The sequence below is a fragment of the Engystomops pustulosus genome, chromosome 7 (genome assembly GCF_040894005.1).
Source record: "Engystomops pustulosus chromosome 7, aEngPut4.maternal, whole genome shotgun sequence".
Taxonomy (NCBI): Eukaryota; Metazoa; Chordata; class Amphibia; order Anura; family Leptodactylidae; genus Engystomops; species Engystomops pustulosus.
Window position 1 is genome coordinate 136,787,886 of NC_092417.1, and position 16,560 is coordinate 136,804,445.

At 54.2% G+C, this 16,560-nt stretch overlaps 12 non-coding genes across 12 annotated transcripts; all 12 read right to left on the reverse strand.

Moving 5' to 3' along the window:
* Positions 1-322: 322 nt before the first annotated feature.
* Positions 323-394, reverse strand: TRNAD-GUC (transfer RNA aspartic acid (anticodon GUC)). The gene has a single exon. It is a non-coding gene; the product is annotated as a tRNA-Asp (tRNA).
* Positions 395-1,029: 635 nt separating this feature from the next.
* TRNAD-GUC (transfer RNA aspartic acid (anticodon GUC)) lies at positions 1,030-1,101 on the reverse strand. The gene has a single exon. It is a non-coding gene; the product is annotated as a tRNA-Asp (tRNA).
* Positions 1,102-2,443: 1,342 nt separating this feature from the next.
* On the reverse strand, positions 2,444-2,515 carry TRNAD-GUC (transfer RNA aspartic acid (anticodon GUC)). Its single transcript has one exon. It is a non-coding gene; the product is annotated as a tRNA-Asp (tRNA).
* A 1,340-nt stretch (positions 2,516-3,855) lies between these two features.
* On the reverse strand, positions 3,856-3,927 carry TRNAD-GUC (transfer RNA aspartic acid (anticodon GUC)). Its single transcript has one exon. It is a non-coding gene; the product is annotated as a tRNA-Asp (tRNA).
* Positions 3,928-5,976: 2,049 nt separating this feature from the next.
* Positions 5,977-6,048, reverse strand: TRNAD-GUC (transfer RNA aspartic acid (anticodon GUC)). The gene has a single exon. It is a non-coding gene; the product is annotated as a tRNA-Asp (tRNA).
* Positions 6,049-7,390: 1,342 nt separating this feature from the next.
* On the reverse strand, positions 7,391-7,462 carry TRNAD-GUC (transfer RNA aspartic acid (anticodon GUC)). The gene has a single exon. It is a non-coding gene; the product is annotated as a tRNA-Asp (tRNA).
* Positions 7,463-9,511: 2,049 nt separating this feature from the next.
* TRNAD-GUC (transfer RNA aspartic acid (anticodon GUC)) lies at positions 9,512-9,583 on the reverse strand. The gene has a single exon. It is a non-coding gene; the product is annotated as a tRNA-Asp (tRNA).
* A 2,049-nt stretch (positions 9,584-11,632) lies between these two features.
* TRNAD-GUC (transfer RNA aspartic acid (anticodon GUC)) lies at positions 11,633-11,704 on the reverse strand. Its single transcript has one exon. It is a non-coding gene; the product is annotated as a tRNA-Asp (tRNA).
* Positions 11,705-12,339: 635 nt separating this feature from the next.
* TRNAD-GUC (transfer RNA aspartic acid (anticodon GUC)) lies at positions 12,340-12,411 on the reverse strand. Its single transcript has one exon. It is a non-coding gene; the product is annotated as a tRNA-Asp (tRNA).
* A 1,342-nt stretch (positions 12,412-13,753) lies between these two features.
* Positions 13,754-13,825, reverse strand: TRNAD-GUC (transfer RNA aspartic acid (anticodon GUC)). The gene has a single exon. It is a non-coding gene; the product is annotated as a tRNA-Asp (tRNA).
* Positions 13,826-14,460: 635 nt separating this feature from the next.
* TRNAD-GUC (transfer RNA aspartic acid (anticodon GUC)) lies at positions 14,461-14,532 on the reverse strand. Its single transcript has one exon. It is a non-coding gene; the product is annotated as a tRNA-Asp (tRNA).
* Positions 14,533-15,874: 1,342 nt separating this feature from the next.
* TRNAD-GUC (transfer RNA aspartic acid (anticodon GUC)) lies at positions 15,875-15,946 on the reverse strand. Its single transcript has one exon. It is a non-coding gene; the product is annotated as a tRNA-Asp (tRNA).
* Positions 15,947-16,560: the final 614 nt, after the last annotated feature.

Sequence of the window (16,560 nt, forward strand, 5' to 3'; positions counted from 1 at the left end):
ATATCTGGAGTCCTCTTATTAGCCAAGTGGTCTGAAGAAAATCTCAAGTCTGACCATTTCAGCACACTGTTTCTTTTGCGCCGAAGGAAAAGTGGCGGTGCCGAGTCATTCCTAGGGATGAGGCGGTGCTTTTATAGGTGAAACCAACCTGCTACTGTCGGCGCTACGTGAACGAGGAGCTGGCGAGCGGCCAAGCTTCTCGGTATCAAACGGAAAGCTCGACTTCCTGAGGTGGGACCATGTCCAAGAAGGAACTGTGAGGACAGTCTTGGGAAAGAGCTCCGCAGGAAAGCAAGACTCGGGCGAGAAAAAATGCAAAGCTCTCCCCGTCGGGGAATCGAACCCCGGTCTCCCGCGTGACAGGCGGGGATACTCACCACTATACTAACGAGGAACAAGCTGCTGGCAGGGGCCTGTCGCGCTGCGGCCAAAGTCGAGCTGCTTGCGACCCCCCAGCAAGGCCTCTTTCCATGCACCTCTGAAATCAAAGGGGGTTGAAAGCAAACAAACGGCGGCAGTTGATGGAAATGGCATTCAGCTGAATGAATGACTGACATCCTCCGACAAAGACGGGACCTCTTGGAAAGTATGACGGAAAGATCGGGCAGTCTCCGGGCAGATGCCATTGCTCTTGGGATCTCTAGGGGTTCGGCCGGTTGTGCACCTCCTCAGATCTTCTGCCACCCTGAAAACAGCTCCTAAAGAGGATATCTGGAGTCCTCTTATTAGCCAAGTGGTCTGAAGAAAATCTCAAGTCTGACCATTTCAGCACACTGTTTCTTTTGCGCCGAAGGAAAAGTGGCGGTGCCGAGTCATTCCTAGGGATGAGGCGGTGCTTTTATAGGTGAAACCAACCTGCTACTGTCGGCGCTACGTGAACGAGGAGCTGGCGAGCGGCCAAGCTTCTCGGTATCAAACGGAAAGCTCGACTTCCTGAGGTGGGACCATGTCCAAGAAGGAACTGTGAGGACAGTCTTGGGAAAGAGCTCCGCACAAAAGCAAGACTCGGGCGAGAAAAAATGCAAAGCTCTCCCCGTCGGGGAATCGAACCCCGGTCTCCCGCGTGACAGGCGGGGATACTCACCACTATACTAACGAGGAACAAGCTGCTGGCAGGGGCCTGTCGCGCTGCGGCCAAAGTCGAGCTGCTTGCGACCCCCCAGCAAGGCCTCTTTCCATGCACCTCTGAAATCAAAGGGGGTTGAAAGCAAACAAACGGCGGCAGTTGATGGAAATGGCATTCAGCTGAATGAATGACTGACATCCTCCGACAAAGACGGGACCTCTTGGAAAGTATGACGGAAAGATCGGGCAGTCTCCGGGCAGATGCCATTGCTCTTGGGATCTCTAGGGGTTCGGCCGGTTGTGCACCTCCTCAGATCTTCTGCCACCCTGAAAACAGCTCCTAAAGAGGATATCTGGAGTCCTCTTATTAGCCAAGTGGTCTGAAGAAAATCTCAAGTCTGACCATTTCAGCACACTGTTTCTTTTGCGCCGAAGGAAAAGTGGCGGTGCCGAGTCATTCCTAGGGATGAGGCGGTGCTTTTATAGGTGAAACCAACCTGCTACTGTCGGCGCTACGTGAACGAGGAGCTGGCGAGCGGCCAAGCTTCTCGGTATCAAACGGAAAGCTCGACTTCCTGAGGTGGGACCATGTCCAAGAAGGAACTGTGAGGACAGTCTTGGGAAAGAGCTCCGCACGAAAGCAAGACTCGGGCGAGAAAAAATGCAAAGCTCTCCCCGTCAGGGAATCGAACCCCGGTCTCCCGCGTGACAGGCGGGGATACTCACCACTATACTAACGAGGAACAAGCTGCTGGCAGGGGCCTGTCGCGCTGCGGCCAAAGTCGAGCTGCTTGCGACCCCCCAGCAAGGCCTCTTTCCATGCACCTCTGAAATCAAAGGGGGTTGAAAGCAAACAAACGGCGGCAGTTGATGGAAATGGCATTCAGCTGAATGAATGACTGACATCCTCCGACAAAGACGGGACCTCTTGGAAAGTATGACGGAAAGATCGGGCAGTCTCCGGGCAGATGCCATTGCTCTTGGGATCTCTAGGGGTTCGGCCGGTTGTGCACCTCCTCAGATCTTCTGCCACCCTGAAAACAGCTCCTAAAGAGGATATCCGGAGTCCTCTTATTAGCCAAGTGGTCTGAAGAAAATCTCAAGTCTGACCATTTCAGCACACTGTTTCTTTTGCGCCGAAGGAAAAGTGGCGGTGCCGAGTCATTCCTAGGGATGAGGCGGTGCTTTTATAGGTGAAACCAACCTGCTACTGTCGGCGCTACGTGAACGAGGAGCTGGCGAGCGGCCAAGCTTCTCGGTATCAAACGGAAAGCTCGACTTCCTGAGGTGGGACCATGTCCAAGAAGGAACTGTGAGGACAGTCTTGGGAAAGAGCTCCGCACGAAAGCAAGACTCGGGCGAGAAAAAATGCAAAGCTCTCCCCGTCGGGGAATCGAACCCCGGTCTCCCGCGTGACAGGCGGGGATACTCACCACTATACTAACGAGGAACAAGCTGCTGGCAGGGGCCTGTCGCGCTGCGGCCAAAGTCGAGCTGCTTGCGACCCCCCAGCAAGGCCTCTTTCCATGCACCTCTGAAATCAAAGGGGGTTGAAAGCAAACAAACGGCGGCAGTTGATGGAAATGGCATTCAGCTGAATGAATGACTGACATCCTCCGACAAAGACGGGACCTCTTGGAAAGTATGACGGAAAGATCGGGCAGTCTCCGGGCAGATGCCATTGCTCTTGGGATCTCTAGGGGTTCGGCCGGTTGTGCACCTCCTCAGATCTTCTGCCACCCTGAAAACAGCTCCTAAAGAGGATATCTGGAGTCCTCTTATTAGCCAAGTGGTCTGAAGAAAATCTCAAGTCTGACCATTTCAGCACACTGTTTCTTTTGCGCCGAAGGAAAAGTGGCGGTGCCGAGTCATTCCTAGGGATGAGGCGGTGCTTTTATAGGTGAAACCAACCTGCTACTGTCGGCGCTACGTGAACGAGGAGCTGGCGAGCGGCCAAGCTTCTCGGTATCAAACGGAAAGCTCGACTTCCTGAGGTGGGACCATGTCCAAGAAGGAACTGTGAGGACAGTCTTGGGAAAGAGCTCCGCACGAAAGCAAGACTCGGGCGAGAAAAAATGCAAAGCTCTCCCCGTCGGGGAATCGAACCCCGGTCTCCCGCGTGAGGCGGGGATACTCACCACTATACTAACGAGGAACAAGCTGCTGGCAGGGGCCTGTCGCGCTGCGGCCAAAGTCGAGCTGCTTGCGACCCCCCAGCAAGGCCTCTTTCCATGCACCTCTGAAATCAAAGGGGGTTGAAAGCAAACAAACGGCGGCAGTTGATGGAAATGGCATTCAGCTGAATGAAGGACTGACATCCTCCGACAAAGACGGGACCTCTTGGAAAGTATGACGGAAAGATCGGGCAGTCTCCGGGCAGATGCCATTGCTCTTGGGATCTCTAGGGGTTCGGCCGGTTGTGCACCTCCTCAGATCTTCTGCCACCCTGAAAACAGCTCCTAAAGAGGATATCTGGAGTCCTCTTATTAGCCAAGTGGTCTGAAGAAAATCTCAAGTCTGACCATTTCAGCACACTGTTTCTTTTGCGCCGAAGGAAAAGTGGCGGTGCCGAGTCATTCCTAGGGATGAGGCGGTGCTTTTATAGGTGAAACCAACCTGCTACTGTCGGCGCTACGTGAACGAGGAGCTGGCGAGCGGCCAAGCTTCTCGGTATCAAACGGAAAGCTCGACTTCCTGAGGTGGGACCATGTCCAAGAAGGAACTGTGAGGACAGTCTTGGGAAAGAGCTCCGCACGAAAGCAAGACTCGGGCGAGAAAAAATGCAAAGCTCTCCCCGTCGGGGAATCGAACCCCGGTCTCCCGCGTGACAGGCGGGGATACTCACCACTATACTAACGAGGAACAAGCTGCTGGCAGGGGCCTGTCGCGCTGCGGCCAAAGTCGAGCTGCTTGCGACCCCCCAGCAAGGCCTCTTTCCATGCACCTCTGAAATCAAAGGGGGTTGAAAGCAAACAAACGGCGGCAGTTGATGGAAATGGCATTCAGCTGAATGAATGACTGACATCCTCCGACAAAGACGGGACCTCTTGGAAAGTATGACGGAAAGATCGGGCAGTCTCCGGGCAGATGCCATTGCTCTTGGGATCTCTAGGGGTTCGGCCGGTTGTGCACCTCCTCAGATCTTCTGCCACCCTGAAAACATCTCCTAAAGAGGATATCTGGAGTCCTCTTATTAGCCAAGTGGTCTGAAGAAAATCTCAAGTCTGACCATTTCAGCACACTGTTTCTTTTGCGCCGAAGGAAAAGTGGCGGTGCCGAGTCATTGCTAGGGATGAGGCGGTGCTTTTATAGGTGAAACCAACCTGCTACTGTCGGCGCTACGTGAACGAGGAGCTGGCGAGCGGCCAAGCTTCTCGGTATCAAACGGAAAGCTCGACTTCCTGAGGTGGGACCATGTCCAAGAAGGAACTGTGAGGACAGTCTTGGGAAAGAGCTCCGCACGAAAGCAAGACTCGGGCGAGAAAAAATGCAAAGCTCTCCCCGTCGGGGAATAGAACCCCGGTCTCCCGCGTGACAGGCGGGGATACTCACCACTATACTAACGAGGAACAAGCTGCTGGCAGGGGCCTGTCGCGCTGCGGCCAAAGTCGAGCTGCTTGCGACCCCCCAGCAAGGCCTCTTTCCATGCACCTCTGAAATCAAAGGGGGTTGAAAGCAAACAAACGGCGGCAGTTGATGGAAATGGCATTCAGCTGAATGAATGACTGACATCCTCCGACAAAGACGGGACCTCTTGGAAAGTATGACGGAAAGATCGGGCAGTCTCCGGGCAGATGCCATTGCTCTTGGGATCTCTAGGGGTTCGGCCGGTTGTGCACCTCCTCAGATCTTCTGCCACCCTGAAAACAGCTCCTAAAGAGGATATCTGGAGTCCTCTTATTAGCCAAGTGGTCTGAAGAAAATCTCAAGTCTGACCATTTCAGCACACTGTTTCTTTTGCGCCGAAGGAAAAGTGGCGGTGCCGAGTCATTCCTAGGGATGAGGCGGTGCTTTTATAGGTGAAACCAACCTGCTACTGTCGGCGCTACGTGAACGAGGAGCTGGCGAGCGGCCAAGCTTCTCGGTATCAAACGGAAAGCTCGAGTTCCTGAGGTGGGACCATGTCCAAGAAGGAACTGTGAGGACAGTCTTGGGAAAGAGCTCCGCACGAAAGCAAGACTCGGGCGAGAAAAAATGCAAAGCTCTCCCCGTCGGGGAATAGAATCCCGGTCTCCCGCGTGACAGGCGGGGATACTCACCACTATACTAACGAGGAACAAGCTGCTGGCAGGGGCCTGTCGCGCTGCGGCCAAAGTCGAGCTGCTTGCGACCCCCCAGCAAGGCCTCTTTCCATGCAACTCTGAAATCAAAGGGGGTTGAAAGCAAACAAACGGCGGCAGTTGATGGAAATGGCATTCAGCTGAATGAATGACTGACATCCTCCGACAAAGACGGGACCTCTTGGAAAGTATGACGGAAAGATCGGGCAGTCTCCGGGCAGATGCCATTGCTCTTGGGATCTCTAGGGGTTCGGCCGGTTGTGCACCTCCTCAGATCTTCTGCCACCCTGAAAACAGCTCCTAAAGAGGATATCTGGAGTCCTCTTATTAGCCAAGTGGTCTGAAGAAAATCTCAAGTCTGACCATTTCAGCACACTGTTTCTTTTGCGCCGAAGGAAAAGTGGCGGTGCCGAGTCATTCCTAGGGATGAGGCGGTGCTTTTATAGGTGAAACCAACCTGCTACTGTCGGCGCTACGTGAACGAGGAGCTGGCGAGCGGCCAAGCTTCTCGGTATCAAACGGAAAGCTCGACTTCCTGAGGTGGGACCATGTCCAAGAAGGAACTGTGAGGACAGTCTTGGGAAAGAGCTCCGCACGAAAGCAAGACTCGGGCGAGAAAAAATGCAAAGCTCTCCCCGTCGGGGAATCGAACCCCGGTCTCCCGCGTGACAGGCGGGGATACTCACCACTATACTAACGAGGAACAAGCTGCTGGCAGGGGCCTGTCGCGCTGCTGCCAAAGTCGAGCTGCTTGCGACCCCCCAGCAAGGCCTCTTTCCATGCACCTCTGAAATCAAAGGGGGTTGAAAGCAAACAAACGGCGGCAGTTGATGGAAATGGCATTCAGCTGAATGAATGACTGACATCCTCCGACAAAGACGGGACCTCTTGGAAAGTATGACGGAAAGATCGGGCAGTCTCCGGGCAGATGCCATTGCTCTTGGGATCTCTAGGGGTTCGGCCGGTTGTGCACCTCCTCAGATCTTCTGCCACCCTGAAAACAGCTCCTAAAGAGGATATCTGGAGTCCTCTTATTAGCCAAGTGGTCTGAAGAAAATCTCAAGTCTGACCATTTCAGCACACTGTTTCTTTTGCGCCGAAGGAAAAGTGGCGGTGCCGAGTCATTCCTAGGGATGAGGCGGTGCTTTTATAGGTGAAACCAACCTGCTACTGTCGGCGCTACGTGAACGAGGAGCTGGCGAGCGGCCAAGCTTCTCGGTATCAAACGGAAAGCTCGACTTCCTGAGGTGGGACCATGTCCAAGAAGGAACTGTGAGGACAGTCTTGGGAAAGAGCTCCGCACGAAAGCAAGACTCGGGCGAGAAAAAATGCAAAGCTCTCCCCGTCGGGGAATAGAACCCCGGTCTCCCGCGTGACAGACGGGGATACTCACCACTATACTAACGAGGAACAAGCTGCTGGCAGGGGCCTGTCGCGCTGCGGCCAAAGTCGAGCTGCTTGCGACCCCCCAGCAAGGCCTCTTTCCATGCACCTCTGAAATCAAAGGGGGTTGAAAGCAAACAAACGGCGGCAGTTGATGGAAATGGCATTCAGCTGAATGAATGACTGACATCCTCCGACAAAGACGGGACCTCTTGGAAAGTATGACGGAAAGATCGGGCAGTCTCCGGGCAGATGCCATTGCTCTTGGGATCTCTAGGGGTTCGGCCGGTTGTGCACCTCCTCAGATCTTCTGCCACCCTGAAAACAGCTCCTAAAGAGGATATCTGGAGTCCTCTTATTAGCCAAGTGGTCTGAAGAAAATCTCAAGTCTGACCATTTCAGCACACTGTTTCTTTTGCGCCGAAGGAAAAGTGGCGGTGCCGAGTCATTCCTAGGGATGAGGCGGTGCTTTTATAGGTGAAACCAACCTGCTACTGTCGGCGCTACGTGAACGAGGAGCTGGCGAGCGGCCAAGCTTCTCGGTATCAAACGGAAAGCTCGACTTCCTGAGGTGGGACCATGTCCAAGAAGGAACTGTGAGGACAGTCTTGGGAAAGAGCTCCGCACGAAAGCAAGACTCGGGCGAGAAAAAATGCAAAGCTCTCCCCGTCGGGGAATCGAACCCCGGTCTCCCGCGTGACAGGCGGGGATACTCACCACTATACTAACGAGGAACAAGCTGCTGGCAGGGGCCTGTCGCGCTGCGGCCAAAGTCGAGCTGCTTGCGACCCCCCAGCAAGGCCTCTTTCCATGCACCTCTGAAATCAAAGGGGGTTGAAAGCAAACAAACGGCGGCAGTTGATGGAAATGGCATTCAGCTGAATGAATGACTGACATCCTCCGACAAAGACGGGACCTCTTGGAAAGTATGACGGAAAGATCGGGCAGTCTCCGGGCAGATGCCATTGCTCTTGGGATCTCTAGGGGTTCGGCCGGTTGTGCACCTCCTCAGATCTTCTGCCACCCTGAAAACAGCTCCTAAAGAGGATATCTGGAGTCCTCTTATTAGCCAAGTGGTCTGAAGAAAATCTCAAGTCTGACCATTTCAGCACACTGTTTCTTTTGCGCCGAAGGAAAAGTGGCGGTGCCGAGTCATTCCTAGGGATGAGGCGGTGCTTTTATAGGTGAAACCAACCTGCTACTGTCGGCGCTACGTGAACGAGGAGCTGGCGAGCGGCCAAGCTTCTCGGTATCAAACGGAAAGCTCGACTTCCTGAGGTGGGACCATGTCCAAGAAGGAACTGTGAGGACAGTCTTGGGAAAGAGCTCCGCACGAAAGCAAGACTCGGGCGAGAAAAAATGCAAAGCTCTCCCCGTCGGGGAATCGAACCCCGGTCTCCCGCGTGACAGGCGGGGATACTCACTACTATACTAACGAGGAACAAGCTGCTGGCAGGGGCCTGTCGCGCTGCGGCCAAAGTCGAGCTGCTTGCGACCCCCCAGCAAGGCCTCTTTCCATGCACCTCTGAAATCAAAGGGGGTTGAAAGCAAACAAACGGCGGCAGTTGATGGAAATGGCATTCAGCTGAATGAATGACTGACATCCTCCGACAAAGACGGGACCTCTTGGAAAGTATGACGGAAAGATCGGGCAGTCTCCGGGCAGATGCCATTGCTCTTGGGATCTCTAGGGGTTCGGCCGGTTGTGCACCTCCTCAGATCTTCTGCCACCCTGAAAACAGCTCCTAAAGAGGATATCTGGAGTCCTCTTATTAGCCAAGTGGTCTGAAGAAAATCTCAAGTCTGACCATTTCAGCACACTGTTTCTTTTGCGCCGAAGGAAAAGTGGCGGTGCCGAGTCATTCCTAGGGATGAGGCGGTGCTTTTATAGGTGAAACCAACCTGCTACTGTCGGCGCTACGTGAACGAGGAGCTGGCGAGCGGCCAAGCTTCTCGGTATCAAACGGAAAGCTCGACTTCCTGAGGTGGGACCATGTCCAAGAAGGAACTGTGAGGACAGTCTTGGGAAAGAGCTCCGCACGAAAGCAAGACTCGGGCGAGAAAAAATGCAAAGCTCTCCCCGTCGGGGAATCGAATCCCGGTCTCCCGCGTGACAGGCGGGGATACTCACCACTATACTAACGAGGAACAAGCTGCTGGCAGGGGCCTGTCGCGCTGCGGCCAAAGTCGAGCTGCTTGCGACCCCCCAGCAAGGCCTCTTTCCATGCAACTCTGAAATCAAAGGGGGTTGAAAGCAAACAAACGGCGGCAGTTGATGGAAATGGCATTCAGCTGAATGAATGACTGACATCCTCCGACAAAGACGGGACCTCTTGGAAAGTATGACGGAAAGATCGGGCAGTCTCCGGGCAGATGCCATTGCTCTTGGGATCTCTAGGGGTTCGGCCGGTTGTGCACCTCCTCAGATCTTCTGCCACCCTGAAAACAGCTCCTAAAGAGGATATCTGGAGTCCTCTTATTAGCCAAGTGGTCTGAAGAAAATCTCAAGTCTGACCATTTCAGCACACTGTTTCTTTTGCGCCGAAGGAAAAGTGGCGGTGCCGAGTCATTCCTAGGGATGAGGCGGTGCTTTTATAGGTGAAACCAACCTGCTACTGTCGGCGCTACGTGAACGAGGAGCTGGCGAGCGGCCAAGCTTCTCGGTATCAAACGGAAAGCTCGACTTCCTGAGGTGGGACCATGTCCAAGAAGGAACTGTGAGGACAGTCTTGGGAAAGAGCTCCGCACGAAAGCAAGACTCGGGCGAGAAAAAATGCAAAGCTCTCCCCGTCGGGGAATCGAACCCCGGTCTCCCGCGTGACAGGCGGGGATACTCACCACTATACTAACGAGGAACAAGCTGCTGGCAGGGGCCTGTCGCGCTGCGGCCAAAGTCGAGCTGCTTGCGACCCCCCAGCAAGGCCTCTTTCCATGCAACTCTGAAATCAAAGGGGGTTGAAAGCAAACAAACGGCGGCAGTTGATGGAAATGGCATTCAGCTGAATGAATGACTGACATCCTCCGACAAAGACGGGACCTCTTGGAAAGTATGACGGAAAGATCGGGCAGTCTCCGGGCAGATGCCATTGCTCTTGGGATCTCTAGGGGTTCGGCCGGTTGTGCACCTCCTCAGATCTTCTGCCACCCTGAAAACAGCTCCTAAAGAGGATATCTGGAGTCCTCTTATTAGCCAAGTGGTCTGAAGAAAATCTCAAGTCTGACCATTTCAGCACACTGTTTCTTTTGCGCCGAAGGAAAAGTGGCGGTGCCGAGTCATTCCTAGGGATGAGGCGGTGCTTTTATAGGTGAAACCAACCTGCTACTGTCGGCGCTACGTGAACGAGGAGCTGGCGAGCGGCCAAGCTTCTCGGTATCAAACGGAAAGCTCGACTTCCTGAGGTGGGACCATGTCCAAGAAGGAACTGTGAGGACAGTCTTGGGAAAGAGCTCCGCACGAAAGCAAGACTCGGGCGAGAAAAAATGCAAAGCTCTCCCCGTCGGGGAATCGAATCCCGGTCTCCCGCGTGACAGGCGGGGATACTCACCACTATACTAACGAGGAACAAGCTGCTGGCAGGGGCCTGTCGCGCTGCGGCCAAAGTCGAGCTGCTTGCGACCCCCCAGCAAGGCCTCTTTCCATGCAACTCTGAAATCAAAGGGGGTTGAAAGCAAACAAACGGCGGCAGTTGATGGAAATGGCATTCAGCTGAATGAATGACTGACATCCTCCGACAAAGACGGGACCTCTTGGAAAGTATGACGGAAAGATCGGGCAGTCTCCGGGCAGATGCCATTGCTCTTGGGATCTCTAGGGGTTCGGCCGGTTGTGCACCTCCTCAGATCTTCTGCCACCCTGAAAACAGCTCCTAAAGAGGATATCTGGAGTCCTCTTATTAGCCAAGTGGTCTGAAGAAAATCTCAAGTCTGACCATTTCAGCACACTGTTTCTTTTGCGCCGAAGGAAAAGTGGCGGTGCCGAGTCATTCCTAGGGATGAGGCGGTGCTTTTATAGGTGAAACCAACCTGCTACTGTCGGCGCTACGTGAACGAGGAGCTGGCGAGCGGCCAAGCTTCTCGGTATCAAACGGAAAGCTCGACTTCCTGAGGTGGGACCATGTCCAAGAAGGAACTGTGAGGACAGTCTTGGGAAAGAGCTCCGCACGAAAGCAAGACTCGGGCGAGAAAAAATGCAAAGCTCTCCCCGTCGGGGAATAGAACCCCGGTCTCCCGCGTGACAGACGGGGATACTCACCACTATACTAACGAGGAACAAGCTGCTGGCAGGGGCCTGTCGCGCTGCGGCCAAAGTCGAGCTGCTTGCGACCCCCCAGCAAGGCCTCTTTCCATGCACCTCTGAAATCAAAGGGGGTTGAAAGCAAACAAACGGCGGCAGTTGATGGAAATGGCATTCAGCTGAATGAATGACTGACATCCTCCGACAAAGACGGGACCTCTTGGAAAGTATGACGGAAAGATCGGGCAGTCTCCGGGCAGATGCCATTGCTCTTGGGATCTCTAGGGGTTCGGCCGGTTGTGCACCTCCTCAGATCTTCTGCCACCCTGAAAACAGCTCCTAAAGAGGATATCTGGAGTCCTCTTATTAGCCAAGTGGTCTGAAGAAAATCTCAAGTCTGACCATTTCAGCACACTGTTTCTTTTGCGCCGAAGGAAAAGTGGCGGTGCCGAGTCATTCCTAGGGATGAGGCGGTGCTTTTATAGGTGAAACCAACCTGCTACTGTCGGCGCTACGTGAACGAGGAGCTGGCGAGCGGCCAAGCTTCTCGGTATCAAACGGAAAGCTCGACTTCCTGAGGTGGGACCATGTCCAAGAAGGAACTGTGAGGACAGTCTTGGGAAAGAGCTCCGCAGGAAAGCAAGACTCGGGCGAGAAAAAATGCAAAGCTCTCCCCGTCGGGGAATCGAACCCCGGTCTCCCGCGTGACAGGCGGGGATACTCACCACTATACTAACGAGGAACAAGCTGCTGGCAGGGGCCTGTCGCGCTGCGGCCAAAGTCGAGCTGCTTGCGACCCCCCAGCAAGGCCTCTTTCCATGCACCTCTGAAATCAAAGGGGGTTGAAAGCAAACAAACGGCGGCAGTTGATGGAAATGGCATTCAGCTGAATGAATGACTGACATCCTCCGACAAAGACGGGACCTCTTGGAAAGTATGACGGAAAGATCGGGCAGTCTCCGGGCAGATGCCATTGCTCTTGGGATCTCTAGGGGTTCGGCCGGTTGTGCACCTCCTCAGATCTTCTGCCACCCTGAAAACAGCTCCTAAAGAGGATATCTGGAGTCCTCTTATTAGCCAAGTGGTCTGAAGAAAATCTCAAGTCTGACCATTTCAGCACACTCTTTCTTTTGCGCCGAAGGAAAAGTGGCGGTGCCGAGTCATTCCTAGGGATGAGGCGGTGCTTTTATAGGTGAAACCAACCTGCTACTGTCGGCGCTACGTGAACGAGGAGCTGGCGAGCGGCCAAGCTTCTCGGTATCAAACGGAAAGCTCGACTTCCTGAGGTGGGACCATGTCCAAGAAGGAACTGTGAGGACAGTCTTGGGAAAGAGCTCCGCACGAAAGCAAGACTCGGGCGAGAAAAAATGCAAAGCTCTCCCCGTCGGGGAATCGAACCCCGGTCTCCCGCGTGACAGGCGGGGATACTCACCACTATACTAACGAGGAACAAGCTGCTGGCAGGGGCCTGTCGCGCTGCGGCCAAAGTCGAGCTGCTTGCGACCCCCCAGCAAGGCCTCTTTCCATGCACCTCTGAAATCAAAGGGGGTTGAAAGCAAACAAACGGCGGCAGTTGATGGAAATGGCATTCAGCTGAATGAATGACTGACATCCTCCGACAAAGACGGGACCTCTTGGAAAGTATGACGGAAAGATCGGGCAGTCTCCGGGCAGATGCCATTGCTCTTGGGATCTCTAGGGGTTCGGCCGGTTGTGCACCTCCTCAGATCTTCTGCCACCCTGAAAACAGCTCCTAAAGAGGATATCTGGAGTCCTCTTATTAGCCAAGTGGTCTGAAGAAAATCTCAAGTCTGACCATTTCAGCACACTGTTTCTTTTGCGCCGAAGGAAAAGTGGCGGTGCCGAGTCATTCCTAGGGATGAGGCGGTGCTTTTATAGGTGAAACCAACCTGCTACTGTCGGCGCTACGTGAACGAGGAGCTGGCGAGCGGCCAAGCTTCTCGGTATCAAACGGAAAGCTCGACTTCCTGAGGTGGGACCATGTCCAAGAAGGAACTGTGAGGACAGTCTTGGGAAAGAGCTCCGCACGAAAGCAAGACTCGGGCGAGAAAAAATGCAAAGCTCTCCCCGTCAGGGAATCGAACCCCGGTCTCCCGCGTGACAGGCGGGGATACTCACCACTATACTAACGAGGAACAAGCTGCTGGCAGGGGCCTGTCGCGCTGCGGCCAAAGTCGAGCTGCTTGCGACCCCCCAGCAAGGCCTCTTTCCATGCACCTCTGAAATCAAAGGGGGTTGAAAGCAAACAAACGGCGGCAGTTGATGGAAATGGCATTCAGCTGAATGAATGACTGACATCCTCCGACAAAGACGGGACCTCTTGGAAAGTATGACGGAAAGATCGGGCAGTCTCCGGGCAGATGCCATTGCTCTGGGGATCTCTAGGGGTTCGGCCGGTTGTGCACCTCCTCAGATCTTCTGCCACCCTGAAAACAGCTCCTAAAGAGGATATCCGGAGTCCTCTTATTAGCCAAGTGGTCTGAAGAAAATCTCAAGTCTGACCATTTCAGCACACTGTTTCTTTTGCGCCGAAGGAAAAGTGGCGGTGCCGAGTCATTCCTAGGGATGAGGCGGTGCTTTTATAGGTGAAACCAACCTGCTACTGTCGGCGCTACGTGAACGAGGAGCTGGCGAGCGGCCAAGCTTCTCGGTATCAAACGGAAAGCTCGACTTCCTGAGGTGGGACCATGTCCAAGAAGGAACTGTGAGGACAGTCTTGGGAAAGAGCTCCGCACGAAAGCAAGACTCGGGCGAGAAAAAATGCAAAGCTCTCCCCGTCGGGGAATCGAACCCCGGTCTCCCGCGTGACAGGCGGGGATACTCACCACTATACTAACGAGGAACAAGCTGCTGGCAGGGGCCTGTCGCGCTGCGGCCAAAGTCGAGCTGCTTGCGACCCCCCAGCAAGGCCTCTTTCCATGCACCTCTGAAATCAAAGGGGGTTGAAAGCAAACAAACGGCGGCAGTTGATGGAAATGGCATTCAGCTGAATGAATGACTGACATCCTCCGACAAAGACGGGACCTCTTGGAAAGTATGACGGAAAGATCGGGCAGTCTCCGGGCAGATGCCATTGCTCTTGGGATCTCTAGGGGTTCGGCCGGTTGTGCACCTCCTCAGATCTTCTGCCACCCTGAAAACAGCTCCTAAAGAGGATATCTGGAGTCCTCTTATTAGCCAAGTGGTCTGAAGAAAATCTCAAGTCTGACCATTTCAGCACACTGTTTCTTTTGCGCCGAAGGAAAAGTGGCGGTGCCGAGTCATTCCTAGGGATGAGGCGGTGCTTTTATAGGTGAAACCAACCTGCTACTGTCGGCGCTACGTGAACGAGGAGCTGGCGAGCGGCCAAGCTTCTCGGTATCAAACGGAAAGCTCGACTTCCTGAGGTGGGACCATGTCCAAGAAGGAACTGTGAGGACAGTCTTGGGAAAGAGCTCCGCACGAAAGCAAGACTCGGGCGAGAAAAAATGCAAAGCTCTCCCCGTCGGGGAATCGAACCCCGGTCTCCCGCGTGACAGGCGGGGATACTCACCACTATACTAACGAGGAACAAGCTGCTGGCAGGGGCCTGTCGCGCTGCGGCCAAAGTCGAGCTGCTTGCGACCCCCCAGCAAGGCCTCTTTCCATGCACCTCTGAAATCAAAGGGGGTTGAAAGCAAACAAACGGCGGCAGTTGATGGAAATGGCATTCAGCTGAATGAATGACTGACATCCTCCGACAAAGACGGGACCTCTTGGAAAGTATGACGGAAAGATCGGGCAGTCTCCGGGCAGATGCCATTGCTCTTGGGATCTCTAGGGGTTCGGCCGGTTGTGCACCTCCTCAGATCTTCTGCCACCCTGAAAACAGCTCCTAAAGAGGATATCTGGAGTCCTCTTATTAGCCAAGTGGTCTGAAGAAAATCTCAAGTCTGACCATTTCAGCACACTGTTTCTTTTGCGCCGAAGGAAAAGTGGCGGTGCCGAGTCATTCCTAGGGATGAGGCGGTGCTTTTATAGGTGAAACCAACCTGCTACTGTCGGCGCTACGTGAACGAGGAGCTGGCGAGCGGCCAAGCTTCTCGGTATCAAACGGAAAGCTCGACTTCCTGAGGTGGGACCATGTCCAAGAAGGAACTGTGAGGACAGTCTTGGGAAAGAGCTCCGCACGAAAGCAAGACTCGGGCGAGAAAAAATGCAAAGCTCTCCCCGTCAGGGAATCGAACCCCGGTCTCCCGCGTGACAGGCGGGGATACTCACCACTATACTAACGAGGAACAAGCTGCTGGCAGGGGCCTGTCGCGCTGCGGCCAAAGTCGAGCTGCTTGCGACCCCCCAGCAAGGCCTCTTTCCATGCACCTCTGAAATCAAAGGGGGTTGAAAGCAAACAAACGGCGGCAGTTGATGGAAATGGCATTCAGCTGAATGAATGACTGACATCCTCCGACAAAGACGGGACCTCTTGGAAAGTATGACGGAAAGATCGGGCAGTCTCCGGGCAGATGCCATTGCTCTTGGGATCTCTAGGGGTTCGGCCGGTTGTGCACCTCCTCAGATCTTCTGCCACCCTGAAAACAGCTCCTAAAGAGGATATCCGGAGTCCTCTTATTAGCCAAGTGGTCTGAAGAAAATCTCAAGTCTGACCATTTCAGCACACTGTTTCTTTTGCGCCGAAGGAAAAGTGGCGGTGCCGAGTCATTCCTAGGGATGAGGCGGTGCTTTTATAGGTGAAACCAACCTGCTACTGTCGGCGCTACGTGAACGAGGAGCTGGCGAGCGGCCAAGCTTCTCGGTATCAAACGGAAAGCTCGACTTCCTGAGGTGGGACCATGTCCAAGAAGGAACTGTGAGGACAGTCTTGGGAAAGAGCTCCGCACGAAAGCAAGACTCGGGCGAGAAAAAATGCAAAGCTCTCCCCGTCGGGGAATCGAACCCCGGTCTCCCGCGTGACAGGCGGGGATACTCACCACTATACTAACGAGGAACAAGCTGCTGGCAGGGGCCTGTCGCGCTGCGGCCAAAGTCGAGCTGCTTGCGACCCCCCAGCAAGGCCTCTTTCCATGCACCTCTGAAATCAAAGGGGGTTGAAAGCAAACAAACGGCGGCAGTTGATGGAAATGGCATTCAGCTGAATGAATGACTGACATCCTCCGACAAAGACGGGACCTCTTGGAAAGTATGACGGAAAGATCGGGCAGTCTCCGGGCAGATGCCATTGCTCTTGGGATCTCTAGGGGTTCGGCCGGTTGTGCACCTCCTCAGATCTTCTGCCACCCTGAAAACAGCTCCTAAAGAGGATATCTGGAGTCCTCTTATTAGCCAAGTGGTCTGAAGAAAATCTCAAGTCTGACCATTTCAGCACACTGTTTCTTTTGCGCCGAAGGAAAAGTGGCGGTGCCGAGTCATTCCTAGGGATGAGGCGGTGCTTTTATAGGTGAAACCAACCTGCTACTGTCGGCGCTACGTGAACGAGGAGCTGGCGAGCGGCCAAGCTTCTCGGTATCAAACGGAAAGCTCGACTTCCTGAGGTGGGACCATGTCCAAGAAGGAACTGTGAGGACAGTCTTGGGAAAGAGCTCCGCACGAAAGCAAGACTCG